This window comes from Montipora capricornis, chromosome 13 (assembly GCF_036669925.1).
Source record: "Montipora capricornis isolate CH-2021 chromosome 13, ASM3666992v2, whole genome shotgun sequence".
Lineage (NCBI taxonomy): Eukaryota > Metazoa > Cnidaria > Anthozoa > Scleractinia > Acroporidae > Montipora > Montipora capricornis.
Genome location: NC_090895.1, coordinates 30424911 through 30437956, shown reverse-complemented (window position 1 = coordinate 30437956; position 13046 = coordinate 30424911). Strand labels below are relative to the sequence as shown.

The 13046-nt window shown below is 39.2% G+C and overlaps 1 long non-coding RNA gene across 2 annotated transcripts in view; it reads right to left on the bottom strand.

Annotated features, from left to right (window-relative positions):
- The window catches only part of LOC138030176 (uncharacterized), a 34374-nt gene that overhangs the window by 20813 nt on the left and 515 nt on the right, over positions 1-13046 (bottom strand). Inside the window, exon 2 of one of the 2 annotated variants that reach the window (XR_011128043.1) lies at positions 12198-12274. This is a non-coding gene — a long non-coding RNA (uncharacterized lncRNA). Of the gene's footprint in view, positions 1-12197; positions 12285-13046 lie in introns of those variants that run through there. The other variant, XR_011128042.1, reaches the window with a different exon arrangement.

The following is a 13046-nucleotide window of genomic DNA, read 5'->3' as shown; positions in this document are numbered from 1 at the left end:
ACGCTCTTTCTTGTTTAACTTAAGCTCAAATAGCCCTTTTCACAGTTACAAGGAAGGATTGCGTTTTTGCAAACGTTGGCCGTGTAGCACTTATATTTGAACAGACTTAAATGATTAGAGTGCAATGTGAAGTGCTAGTTTTATACATTAGACTCTAATCCTTCCTTGTTATTGTACATGTTCATTGCCGTGACTTAAAGATCTTCAGTTCCCACGGCCTGCTCCCGTCTGACCTTGTAGCTCAGTCGGTAGAGCAGCGGTGATCTAACCCAAAGGTCGTGGGTTCAATTTCCCACCCTGGCCAGAGCGGTTTCTCTGTCCTTGTGTGAGCCCATTTCCATTAGTAGGGCTAACGCTCACATGGTTCATTTGGGGTAGAAACCTAGCACTTCACATTACACTTTACTTAGTCAAGTCTTTTCACGGTTAGTTTTTCTCATTTGCATTACAATGAAATCTAACGTGTGCGTGAGGCAATTTCGGGTTAAAACTACAAAATAGCCCGAAATTGCCTCACATACATGCTAGATTACATTGTAATGCAAATGAGAAAAACTAACCGAGAAAAGGACTATTCTGCCTGTTTTCGTTCGTTTTACAGCGGTAAGCTTGTCATATTAAGATGGGATATTGCGTCGTGTAATTGTTACGAAACGTCCAATGTCAGTTTGAGGGATGGCCACAGACCGAATGCATAAATAGAGGCCAAAAATGCATTCTTTTGTTTATGTGCTAATTAGACTCACTAGCCTCGCTCTCAAGTAACATTTCTTTGTATTTTGTACATGCAAACGAGGCTAGTGAGTCTAATTAGCACATAAACAAAGGAACATTTTTTTGGCCACCATTTATGCATTCGGTCTATAAGTGTTGACCGCACGACAGGCGGCCAAAATGGCGGAAAATGACTCACGTGAATCACGGTAATGCGATCACGTGTTGCATACTTAATTAGAATGAAAAAAAATACAGCACAAATATAAATACACATATAGAACGAATATAAAATAAAGAGAACAAAAAACAATAAATGTGCGTAACACTTATATTTAAATTATTGGGAAGAGATGTAAAATATATCAAAGCAAAATAAAAAACATATAGAAAGGAAACAAAAATTACAGCACAGAAATTTAATACATGCCTTACAAAATAAAGCTGTTTGAATATTGAGTGGAAAGGCGCGCCATAGATTGGAGAAGTTTCGTGAACATTGCGAGAGTACTGTGCTTGATCAGCACTTCATTGTCTACTCCTGATGTTGCATGTGATTTAGCCTGTTCCAGGCTCTCAGATGGTAGGGAAAGAGGAAAAAATGCGTGCGAAAAATGATTGGGGGCTTGGGTCGAGGCGAGGCGGGGTAGCCTGTAAGCATCTCTTTAAATTCTTCATTCCGCCCACTTTGCAAATAACCTTTCGCATGTCAAAATGTCAATGTCAAAGTGTTGAAAATGGGCGGCCTTGTGTGGTTCCACGCGAGTTCAAGCGGGATTCTTTTATTGTTGTTCAGAGGTGATGCGTTGATTCTCTAAAGGCTATATTTCTAAGTTCTTCAGGTTTTCCAAAAAAAACGTGACGTGTTTGGGAACCAAGATTCCTCGAGTTTCCTTATTTAGCGTTGGCCGATGTTGCTGCTTCCTTTGGGTTGGAAGGTGCGGAACGAAAAACTTTCCGTTGTCACTGTTGTCTCACTTGTGCGAGGACGTTAGCTAGAATTTAAGGCACTATTAAGATAATAACTTTACAAGCAAACAAAGGCATTGTCAAAGCGCTCGGGAAACGAGTGTCAAGGAAATCACCGACCGGAGATTCAGCAAATTCGACCACAAGACACGACCAATTCGAAAACTGCTAGTTCCCGACGCTCTGTTGACTTGTCCGAGGAAAACAGAAATCCAACCATTGAAGTTTCTGGCCTAGATGATAAGATGGTCTCATCAATGAAATTCAGCTCTGATGCTTCAGGACAACCGATAATGAATGTGAAAGATCGATATTTCATGTGGATGAGTTCAATTGCATTTGCAGTATACAGACACGTAGCCATCACCTTCGCTTCCTGAAATCGCTTGATATTTTAAAGCTTTAAGACAGCAAAAGATTTTATCATTTCAGTGGTCACATGCAACGGAGATACACGCCTGTTTCCGGGAAATTTTTGCGCTATTGCAAAGTGGTTTTTTGTTCTTTCTCTCATTTTTTCGAAGGCGATGAGATCATCACGCAAAAATTTAATTGACCTTAGCTGGTGAATTCGAATACCCTGCCAAGTATTTGCGTAAGAAAGAATAGCATAATATTGTATTTTTTCTCGTTCGTCAGGGTTATCAGAGAGCGCCGTTGAATGCTAACAATTGTGGCGTGCAGGGGGACATAATAGTTGTGCGTGTGCGATAAAATTCAAACTATATATCGTACTTGGTGATGCTATATTGTAAGCGGTGTCCACCGATGTATCAACATTGAAGCGCTTTCACAACGCGCGGAAGTAACTGAAAATTTATGCTTTTACCAAAACCGGTTGGAAGCATTGCAAACGGATCTTTTTCTCGAGTAAAGTTCAACAGACACAACTTTTGCTCGAATCTGAGCGCTTGTACGTTTGAGAAAACTTTAAGACACCCGGCGACAGAGTTGACGACTTTCTTTCGTGCTACGCGTAAGCTCCGCGCGTGAATCGAAATGATGACGTAAGTGTTGACGTAAACTGTCAAAATTGACCAATCAGAAGGTACCCCAGGAGCTGGTAATTTAAAGAGATGCTTACAGGCTCCCCCGCCTCGCCTCGACCCAAGCCCCCACTCGCTTTTCCCAGGCAGTTGTATTCGTTTCCCCGACTATCTGGGAGCCTGGAACAGGCTACATGTTTTTCCAAGTTGGACTGGGGCCAATAAGTTTGTACAATAGAAAAACAAAGCGATATGATGAAAATAAAACGGAATTCACCCGATTTTTAACACGGGCTGCCTAGGGCACCCCACGTAACAACAAATAACAAGAGAAATATAAGTACAACCCTTGCTATCTTTGTATCTCGCACAATGTAAATTTCAACGTGTTTTGCAATAATATTTAAAGTACTGCTCTAATTTTTGAACGGCCGTAATTTTAACAGGAATATACAATAATTAAGTTGGATAGAATCGATGCCATGTAAAAAACGTTCTCATTGTAAACATGTCATTGGAGAATCAATTCAAAAACTCTCTTGCACGACACATGAAAGTTGTTTCCCTTACACAATTTTTATTTACAGCCATGAGTTATATGTCAAATTGGTGGTTTAATTGTGTACTTAAAAGAAAACATTATTTCCTTTGAAGATTAAATTAAATTGTTCACAACTCAGTGGTCACAATGCTTAACTCGACAACGGCACGCGGGCCGAGATTGACGACAGCGGCCGATGAGAACACGAACGCTGGTTCAGTCTTGAGCTCGTTCACTCGATATAGAAAACGCTGATTAAAGAAAAAATATAAAAAACGCTCAAATCAAGTGTGTTTAACACAATGGTTAGAGGAAGGCCAAAAAAAGTTGTTTTCACTCACCTCCGAACACGATTAAAAGTATCCACGTGAACGATGTTTGTCTAATGACATGACACTCAAGAACTACTCAAGAACTGGCACCAGTTGTCAAGGGTATTTACAATACATCCCTGACCGAGCGTTATTTTCCTGACGCCCTGAAGGCCTCACTGTTGAATCCAACTCCTAAAATCTCTCCTCCGCAGCAGATAGAGACCGATTTGCGATCGATCGCTATGACGTGCACTCTTGCTAAGGTGCTTGACGGATTTACGCGGGATAATTATGCCTTTTCTGAAGATCATAGAATGAAACTGAATCCCACTACATGCAAAGAAATGCTAATCAAATTTATGAACAATCATAATTTTGATGAAATGGTATATGAAATGAATCATATATGAACTGCGGATATGAAATCAAGTGAAGCTATGATCTTCGCAGTTATGAACGCAATTTATACAATTGCGTAGAAAGGCCTGAAAAATTCAGGACTTCAAGGCGGTTTGAACCCGTGACCTCGCGATTCCGGTGCGACGCTCTCACCAACTGAGCTATGAAGCCACTGACGTTGGGAGCTGGTCATTTGTGGGTTCACAAATGACCAGCTCCCAAAATCCTATTGTAATTGAATCCTATTGTAATTGGAGGGTGTCCTATACTTTATACGTGAAGCGTGATGGCGCGATATATTTTCTCGTGAATCGTGATTTAAAATTTTTTTTATTCGTGATTCGTGATTAAAGATGGTAAGATCGTTTCATGTCCACGCGAACGAATTTTTTTTAATTAAACGTGACCCGTGAATGAAGATTTGAATTAAACGTGATTCGTGAACAACTGTGTTTTGCGTGATGAATTTCCAGCCATTTTATTGTTTTAAAAATGTACGTATTGTTTGCGAACGGCTTTGATTAGGTTTTGATAGGACATGGATTTCATTTGGATCGATAAAAGTCATAAAATAGACCACCAATGGTTTTTGAACAAATAAGGTAAGACATAACGCCATCTTTTGTCGCGTATGCCTACAGACAACCTCAGAAAGATTTGAACCACGTGCTCTGACGTAGAGCTGGTTTGAAGTGAACCGGCTTCAAAAGAGAGAGGTGAATTGAACCAACTAGTGTCATTAGAGCGGGAATAGTCGGAATATTGACCAATATTTTGGCTTTCGTGCACAGACGCTACATACATGAATACAACGGACTAACCGTGCGTGACTGGTGCAGGAAATAAGGAAAACAACTTATACCGCAAATAATACGTTTCGGTGAATTCAACGACAGTCCATTAACTCAGGAGACCTCAGAAGACTATCAATCGAATTTTCAGTAGAAAAGCAGTCATCTGCAGCGAACGGCGGCGAATCGAGGCGTGCAAACACACAAATCTTAGATTATTTTTCTTACTCTAGAAAAGACTAGAAGTAGTAAAGGGTCGCATTAGTTAGAAGTCGAAATGTGGCTCCATCAAACAAGGACAAGTCCAGAGATTCCAACCCTCCCGATTTGATGTGTTCCCTCCCGCTTTCCCGATTTTTATCAGATTCTCCCGATTTATCATGAAATTCTGAAAACAAGGAAAAAATTCTTAGTCTTAAGTACTTTTTTGCGATCTGAGTGTAAAACGTTTAATACGTATCCTCAGGAGTATCCTATAATGTCTCGCCCAGTCTCCCCATTGAATACCCTGTGTTGAGCAGACTCGTAAGGCCCGCAGTCTTACTCAGTCATAAGAATAAAGACCTTATAGAATATCACAAAAATGGTGTCACAAAATGCAGGAAATGCCACTTGAGAGAAACTGAATTTGCAAAATTTCCTGGGGGAGGGGGTTACCCCCTGACCCCTCCTACAGGCTCGTACCTTCGGCGCTAAAAAATAACCTCTAATTTCCTTCAAAACTCAAAAAGGGGTTGGAATCTCTGCAAGTCAGACAGACCTCTGATTTAGATGACCACTCAATCAAAGAGTCAAACTCGGAGGATAAACACCTTTATAGAAAGGTTACAAGAAGTTAAAATATTAATGCGTGAATTTCATTTTTATTTTTACGTGAAACGTGATCGTCTCTAATTTCGCGTGAACGTGAAAGAATTTTGAATATTATTTGAGACGCGTGAAAAGGTGAAATATATTTTTGCGTGACCGAGTTTTACAAAGGGGTATAGGGGACCCTCTAATTGGTGGTAATTCAATTGGGAGAGTCCTGACATAAAAGTTATTAGGTGTTTATATAAGTAATGATCTGAAATGGAACCATCATGTAGAACATATTGTGAAGAAGGGAAACAAGAGACTTAATGCGGTGCACCCACAGCTTGATTAGCAAAAGTTTATACAACTGTTGTTCGTTCTATCCTAGAATACGCTGCCCCCGTGTGGCAAAATATACCAGATTTTCTATCCTATAAGATAGAGAGCATTCAGAAAAGGGCTATGCGCATCATTTTTCCTTTAATGAATTACAAGTTAGGGTTCTAAGCTCAGAACGTTGTCGTCAATCTTGCTCTGCGGACTGTTTCGAAATCCTTGAGTCCGTCCCTACTAAATTTCAACTTAAACTCAAGGAGGCTATGCATATAAATTGGGAACAGCCTAATTTAAACCAACAAGCTCATCACGTCAACCTAACACTTACGCTTTAGGCTCTACATTCTTTCTAACACTCTGTAACTCACTCAAATATGTATTTCTTGTCACTTAATCATATTTAATTATGCAAGTTTCGCCTAGTTGTTATATAAGTCCTAACGGTTTTTCAAATATTTTGTGCTGACGATGATGTTTGTAACATCGAAACATGTCTTCGAAATTAAAAAATGTCATAACTTTCTTAAAGATAACGATTTGCTTTCTGCTGTCTCGACCTTGAGGTGTTAATTGCATTCAATCTAACAACATTAAGTGAGAGGCGCACCCATCTGTGCCAGGTTTATATTGATAGACTCCGGAACGAGAACCACCCCTTGCACCTTATTCTCCCCGAACGGGAGGAGTTTGTTCACAATTACAATCTCAGATCTGGCGTTAGTCGTAGCATGCGTCCTTCTTGTAGAACAAAGCGCACGCAAGAGTGTGTCACCTATAAGTACATTAAGTAGCTTGTATTGATTTATTCATAATATAGTTGTAGTAACTATATATTATAATTTATTGTTTCCTATATTTAGTATTATACAATACTATATATGGCCCAGTAATTCAGCCTGATACTGTGTATATTGCTGCAATGAGTCTTTAATTAAACTTTACTTTACTTTAAACCACACGCCTTCATTGGTTCTTGAAGTCACACGATGAGCGACCCTTGTTCCCTTATCTTGCATTACATTTTGTCTGGAGAGCTCGATTTTTTTTTTTGCATACACACAACACTCTCTATTAACGCTGCCGCCTCGTCAGCCACGCGTTTTCGCTCAGCTGACTCGTTGGCAAAACTGAATTTGTCCTGTATTCTGTTGTCGCTACGAGATCTTTCTCTCACACCGACAGAATTCTATAACAACACCGAAGCGTTTTCCCGAGCCTTCAGTATTCGTTTTCTAATAATTCATTGATCTCGAAAAACTCGGAATTCAAAGGCCGACTGAAAAATCCTCTCCCGCTTGGTAACAATGCTACGAACGTCACTAAAGCTTTAAAAAAGGACTTTTGGACGAGAGAGATAAGATGCACCCACAAAGACAAGCAATCAAAATGGGAAGATCTAGAGAAATTGTTAGTGCCGCCACTTAATTGTAACTTTCGGTATGCTTACCATGCGGAAGTCAAGGAAAAATGTGCTATTCAACCTTTTCAGTTCAAGTTAACGAGAACATTGAGAAGTAGGTATCAAATACCGAAGAGAAAATTTAACTAATATTTTTGTTGACCACGAGGGTGATCGCTTAAACTTGAATACCAACATTCGGTGTGAACGACATTTGCAAGATCTTTGACAGACTACTGCTCTGCTGATAACACACGCTTAATCGATGATAATTAACAGCTTTGATTTCATTGTCATAAAGCAGGAGCGCCAATTTTCCCTCTTTAAAAAAGAAGGGAAACTTATTCAGGTTAACTCCTGAATCTCCTGCCGCCAGTTAATTCTAGTACAGTATAAGGATAATCAAAACTTCGGGTGGTCCTTAATTAATGTATTCCTCAAAGGCAACGTAAGAATACCGTCAAAGCACACAATCACCCGTGGGAAACGTTTACACCCACGTCACCCTAATTCCCTCCTTTTGGACTGCTTTTCAAAAGGTGCAAAATGAGGCAAAAGGACAAGGATAACTCTTTTAAAGGAACTCCAGAACAGAGGAGAAGGAATTAGACAAGGCGACGCGAAAATTTCAAATCCCACGTTTAAAACTCAGTTCTCACTTATGATGTTTTTTTTTTTTTCATAATTGACACTAATATATACTGTTCACGTAAAAACCTTCATGATCTTGAACTAATCCTAAATCAAGAGCTCTATGCGGTGATTGAGTGGATGAACTCTAATAGACTAGCTCTCAGTATTTTGAAAACCAAATTTGTTCTTTTTCATTCTAAGAAACTAAAAGCATCCAAGAAGTCTCCACAGTCAAATACTTAGGTGTCACTTTTAACTCAAACTTGACTTGGAAGAATCATGTTAATGAACTTTTCCTTAAAACTATCGAAAACACTATTCATATTTTCCAAATGAAGGTACTATGTTAATGTTGATATACTCATTATGCTTTACTATTCCTAATTTACCCCTTTCTTACTTATGGTATTCAAGTTTGGGGTCTCACATATCCAGTAACTACCTTGCAAAAACGAGTCGTCAGAATAACGACTTTTTCCGACCCAAGATCACACTTTGAGCCACTGCTGAAGTCTCTCAGACTCCTGAAATTCTCTGATATAATTGATCTTGAATTTCTCTCTTTTGTTTATCAGTGGTACCATAAACTAAGCCCTTCTAGTTTTGTTAATTTTTTTAATCCAGTGGCTTCTTTTCATTCATATAATACACGTCAAGCACAGATTGATAATCTGTTTGTTACATCTTTTCATACCACTCAATACGGGATTCGTTCTCTCATTTACACTGGTCCAAAGCTTTGGAATTCTTTATCTATTGATGTTAAGAAAATCAAGCCGTTTTCCTGTTTTCGTCAATATATCAAGACTGAATTCTGTGATTGATGGTTATAATACTATTATTGATTCCTAATTATAATGTTTTACGATTATATCATCTTTAACTGCTATTTAATTAATGAAGTAATACTTTTTACCTAAAACAATTATTTTGCATCTCTATTCCTTCTACTCCTATTCTTGTTTTGGGTCACCTACTAAGTTAGTTCCATGAACTATTTAGGTGTCCCAAACTCTGCAAAATGAACCTCCAATTTTAAAACTTCTTTTCCTTCGCAATCTCTTGATTTTATGTTTTAAGTACTAATTTGTATTAATCGTTATTTCTGGACCCTAACCCTAACCCTAACCCTTGACCTGACTTGACTGACTTGACTTGAAAGAGGGTGGAGATATCTTAGCGAGCGTAACAAGCGCTGAAAGGAAGGGGAAAGGAGGCAGAGCACTCGCTCTGTCTCCCTCTTTCTATCCCCTTTTAGCCCTTGCTACGCAGACTGCAGGTACCTAATCTCTTACTAGTCGTAGTAACCCTCAATAGTCTTTGTGATTTGTTCTGTCCGAACCAAGAAACAATACAGAAGAAACCTACTGCTAACGATTAATATGTAAATGGAGAAACTACCAATGAAGTGAACTAATTTATCGCTTCGAAAAAGCAATAGAACGCAGCATATAACAACACATACCATCGATATGTAAATACGTGGCCGGGTATTCTGCAGTTTAGCCAAGCAAAACCAGACGGTCAACAAACACGACAACTTACTTTGATCAAGCTCCGGATAGATTTTTCATATACGTCACTGACGCATCGAAAATCTGGATAAAACTAGCGTAAACGGTTGCGCAAGACAAGCTCTTTTCGCCTACTGCGCGTGATCAGAGTTCACTAGGAAAACTGATCTCCAAGTTAATCACGTGCGCAGTAGGCCGGATACAGAAGGATTTGATTTAATTGAATTGAAAGGAAACATATCAATACAATTGTGTGATACAATTGATCGTATTTTGCAAAAATGAAGCGAAAATGCGCCGGAAAAACCAGTAAGGTCTGGCACATCAGGGCAAACCATTTTTCCTTTGCATAAACCATTTCATTTTAGATGGATTCATATCTGTACCATATGAGTTCCTTTCAGAGTCATTTGTTGTTTCGATGAAGCATTTGTAATTACACCCAATCAATCGACATTTCGTTAAACGGTTTCATATTACATTGAACATCGAAGGTCTGAACCATGTTAGGTTATTAAAGGTAAGCCATTTAGTAACATCACACCGGACCGTTCGTTAACACTCTATACTGGTTCGTGTTTGGAAGATGAACCGATTTTCATTTCCACAAAACGGTTTCATTTAGTCTTTCCCGTTTTAACAGTAATGACTTGAGAATTTTCTATCTTCCTATTTCGTTTAGGGTTTGAGTGAACCATTTAACAAAAGGCAACAGGACTACTTGTATTTAGGCTGGATCATTTCTAAATCATTTGGTCAGCTCTGCACTGCACCAATGATCCAGTTCAAGTTGCTGTATTCCATTTGACATACTTCGTATTTTTGGCGGTGACGGCCGCCCATACCAGCGGGATACCCCTTTGTAAAACTCGGTCACGCAAAAATATTTCGCCTTTTCACGCGTCACAAATAATATTCAAAATTCTTTCACGTTCACGCGAAATTTGAGACCATCACGTTTCACGTAAGAATAAAAATGAAATTCACGCATTAATATTTTCACTTCTTGTAACCTTTCTATAAAGGTGTTTACTCTCCGAGTTTGACTCTTCGATTAAGTGGTCATCTAAATCGCAGGTCTGTCTGACTTGCAGAGACTCCAACCCCTTTTGAGTTTTGAAGGAAATTAGGGAGTATTTTTTAGCGCCGAAGGCACGAGCCTGTAGGAGGGGTCCGGGGGTAACCCCCTCCCCCAGGAAATTTTGCAAATTCAGTTTCTCTCAAGTGGCATTTCCTGCATTTTGACACCATTTTTGTGATATTCTATAAGGTCTTTATTCTTATGACTGAGTAAGACTGCGGGCCTTACGAGTCTGCTCAACACAGGGTATTCAATGGGGAGACTGGGCGAGACATTATAGGATACTCCTGAGGATACGTATTAAACGTTTTACACTCAGATCGCAAAAAAGTACTTAAGACTAAGAATTTTTTCCTTGTTTTCAGAATTTCATGATAAATCGGGAGAATCTGATAAAAATCGGGAAAGCGGGAGGGAACACATCAAATCGGGAGGGTTGGAATCTCTGGACTTGTCCTTGTTTGATGGAGCCACATTTCGACTTCTAACTAATGCGACCCTTTACTACTTCTAGTCTTTTCTAGAGTAAGAAAAATAATCTAAGATTTGTGTGTTTGCACGCCTCGATTCGCCGCCGTTCGCTGCAGATGACTGCTTTTCTACTGAAAATTCGATTGATAGTCTTCTGAGGTCTCCTGAGTTAATGGACTGTCGTTGAATTCACCGAAACGTATTATTTGCGGTATAAGTTGTTTTCCTTATTTCCTGCACCAGTCACGCACGGTTAGTCCGTTGTATTCATGTATGTAGCGTCTGTGCACGAAAGCCAAAATATTGGTCAATATTCCGACTATTCCCGCTCTAATGACACTAGTTGGTTCAATTCACCTCTCTCTTTTGAAGCCGGTTCACTTCAAACCAGCTCTACGTCAGAGCACGTGGTTCAAATCTTTCTGAGGTTGTCTGTAGGCATACGCGACAAAAGATGGCGTAATGTCTTACCTTATTTGTTCAAAAACCATTGGTGGTCTATTTTATGACTTTTATCGATCCAAATGAAATCCATGTCCTATCAAAACCTGATCAAAGCCGTTCGCAAACAATACGTACATTTTTAAAACAATAAAATGGCTGGAAATTCATCACGCAAAACACAGTGGTTCACGAATCACGTTTAATTCAAATCTTCATTCACGAGTCACGTTTAATTAAAAAAATTCGTTCGCGTGGACATGAAACGATCTTACCATCTTTAAACACGAATCACGAATAAAAAGAAAATTAATTCACGAGAAAATATATCGCCCCATCACGCTTCACGTATAAAGTATAGGGCACCCTCATACCAGTTCACTGAAGCATGATACAGTCCCAAGAGCAAGTAACTTGTATTGTTTGATGATGCAAAGAAACCCCCAAAACGTATTGCATTATGGGAATGGGAAAGAAGCGAATACAAAAATTCCTCGAGGACCATTAGGTATGAAAGACATGTTTAGCTCAACGTCGAAACGTTCGCGTCGTTTTTTAAAAAACCTTTCTTAATATGCTTTTTAAAAATATCTTATAACAGTTTTTATCGTCAAATAACAATAGTTCATAGAAAAATTGCAAGATCTTTAATAGTCTGCTGTTCTGCTGACATCACACGCTTACGCGATAATCATTAATGCAATGTCATAAAACATGAGCGTAATTTTTCTCTTGTTAAAAAAGTAAACTAACTTCATTCAGGTTAACTCCTGAATGTTCTGCTGCCACTAGTATAAATGTAAGTAAACTTACCAAATTTGGTTTTTGATGAATGTTGTAGCGCAGTCTTTTGCTAGAAAAAGTTGTTGTGGTCTGTTAAGAATGTATTCCTGAAAAGCAATGTAAGAAAACAAAGCACATGATCAACAGTGGCAAACGTTTGCACACACGTCACCCTGATTCCCTCCTTTAGGCTGGCTGGTTAAAATGCGCAAAATGAGATAAAAGGACAGCGACAACTCTCGTAAGGAATTTCGGAACAAAGAACGGAGCAATTGGGCAAGGGGCTGCAAAAAATGCAAATCCGGCGGGCATTTTAAACTCAGTTCTCGCCGGCTACGTTTTATTCGTTGTGTGCTTAAAGGGGGTGACTGAAGAAGGAGATATCTAGCCCTAACGCACAAAAACTGTCACCATTTACAAAAGCAATTCATAATTAACTTAAGTACGATCAATTCAGTGAGCTTACAGTCCAAAAAAAGCCCGCATACGCAAATCAATATAATAACGCCTCAGCTTGGCAACAAGCCACCGAGCACCTTTCGCGATACAGCAATAGCCGAGTGAAAAAGTGTTCAGAAAATTTACCTGTAACTTTAACTAGAGGACAGATTACATAGACAACACCTGTTGCGAATTCGTCAGCTTTTCCAATTTAATGTAGTAAACTCTAGACTTGCCACCGTGTAAAGCTCTTTTTAGTTGCAGATCGACGACAAACATTTTTTTGGGAATACAACAGAAAATGTAAAGACAGCACTCCCTGAAAATTACCCGAAAGTGATTAGGGTTGGGTTAGTTATTGACGAGCATTGAAATATCACTGAGCCAGCTGTACCAGTGTGATAGAACTACGCACAGCCTTCTTTTAGGAACAAAGGA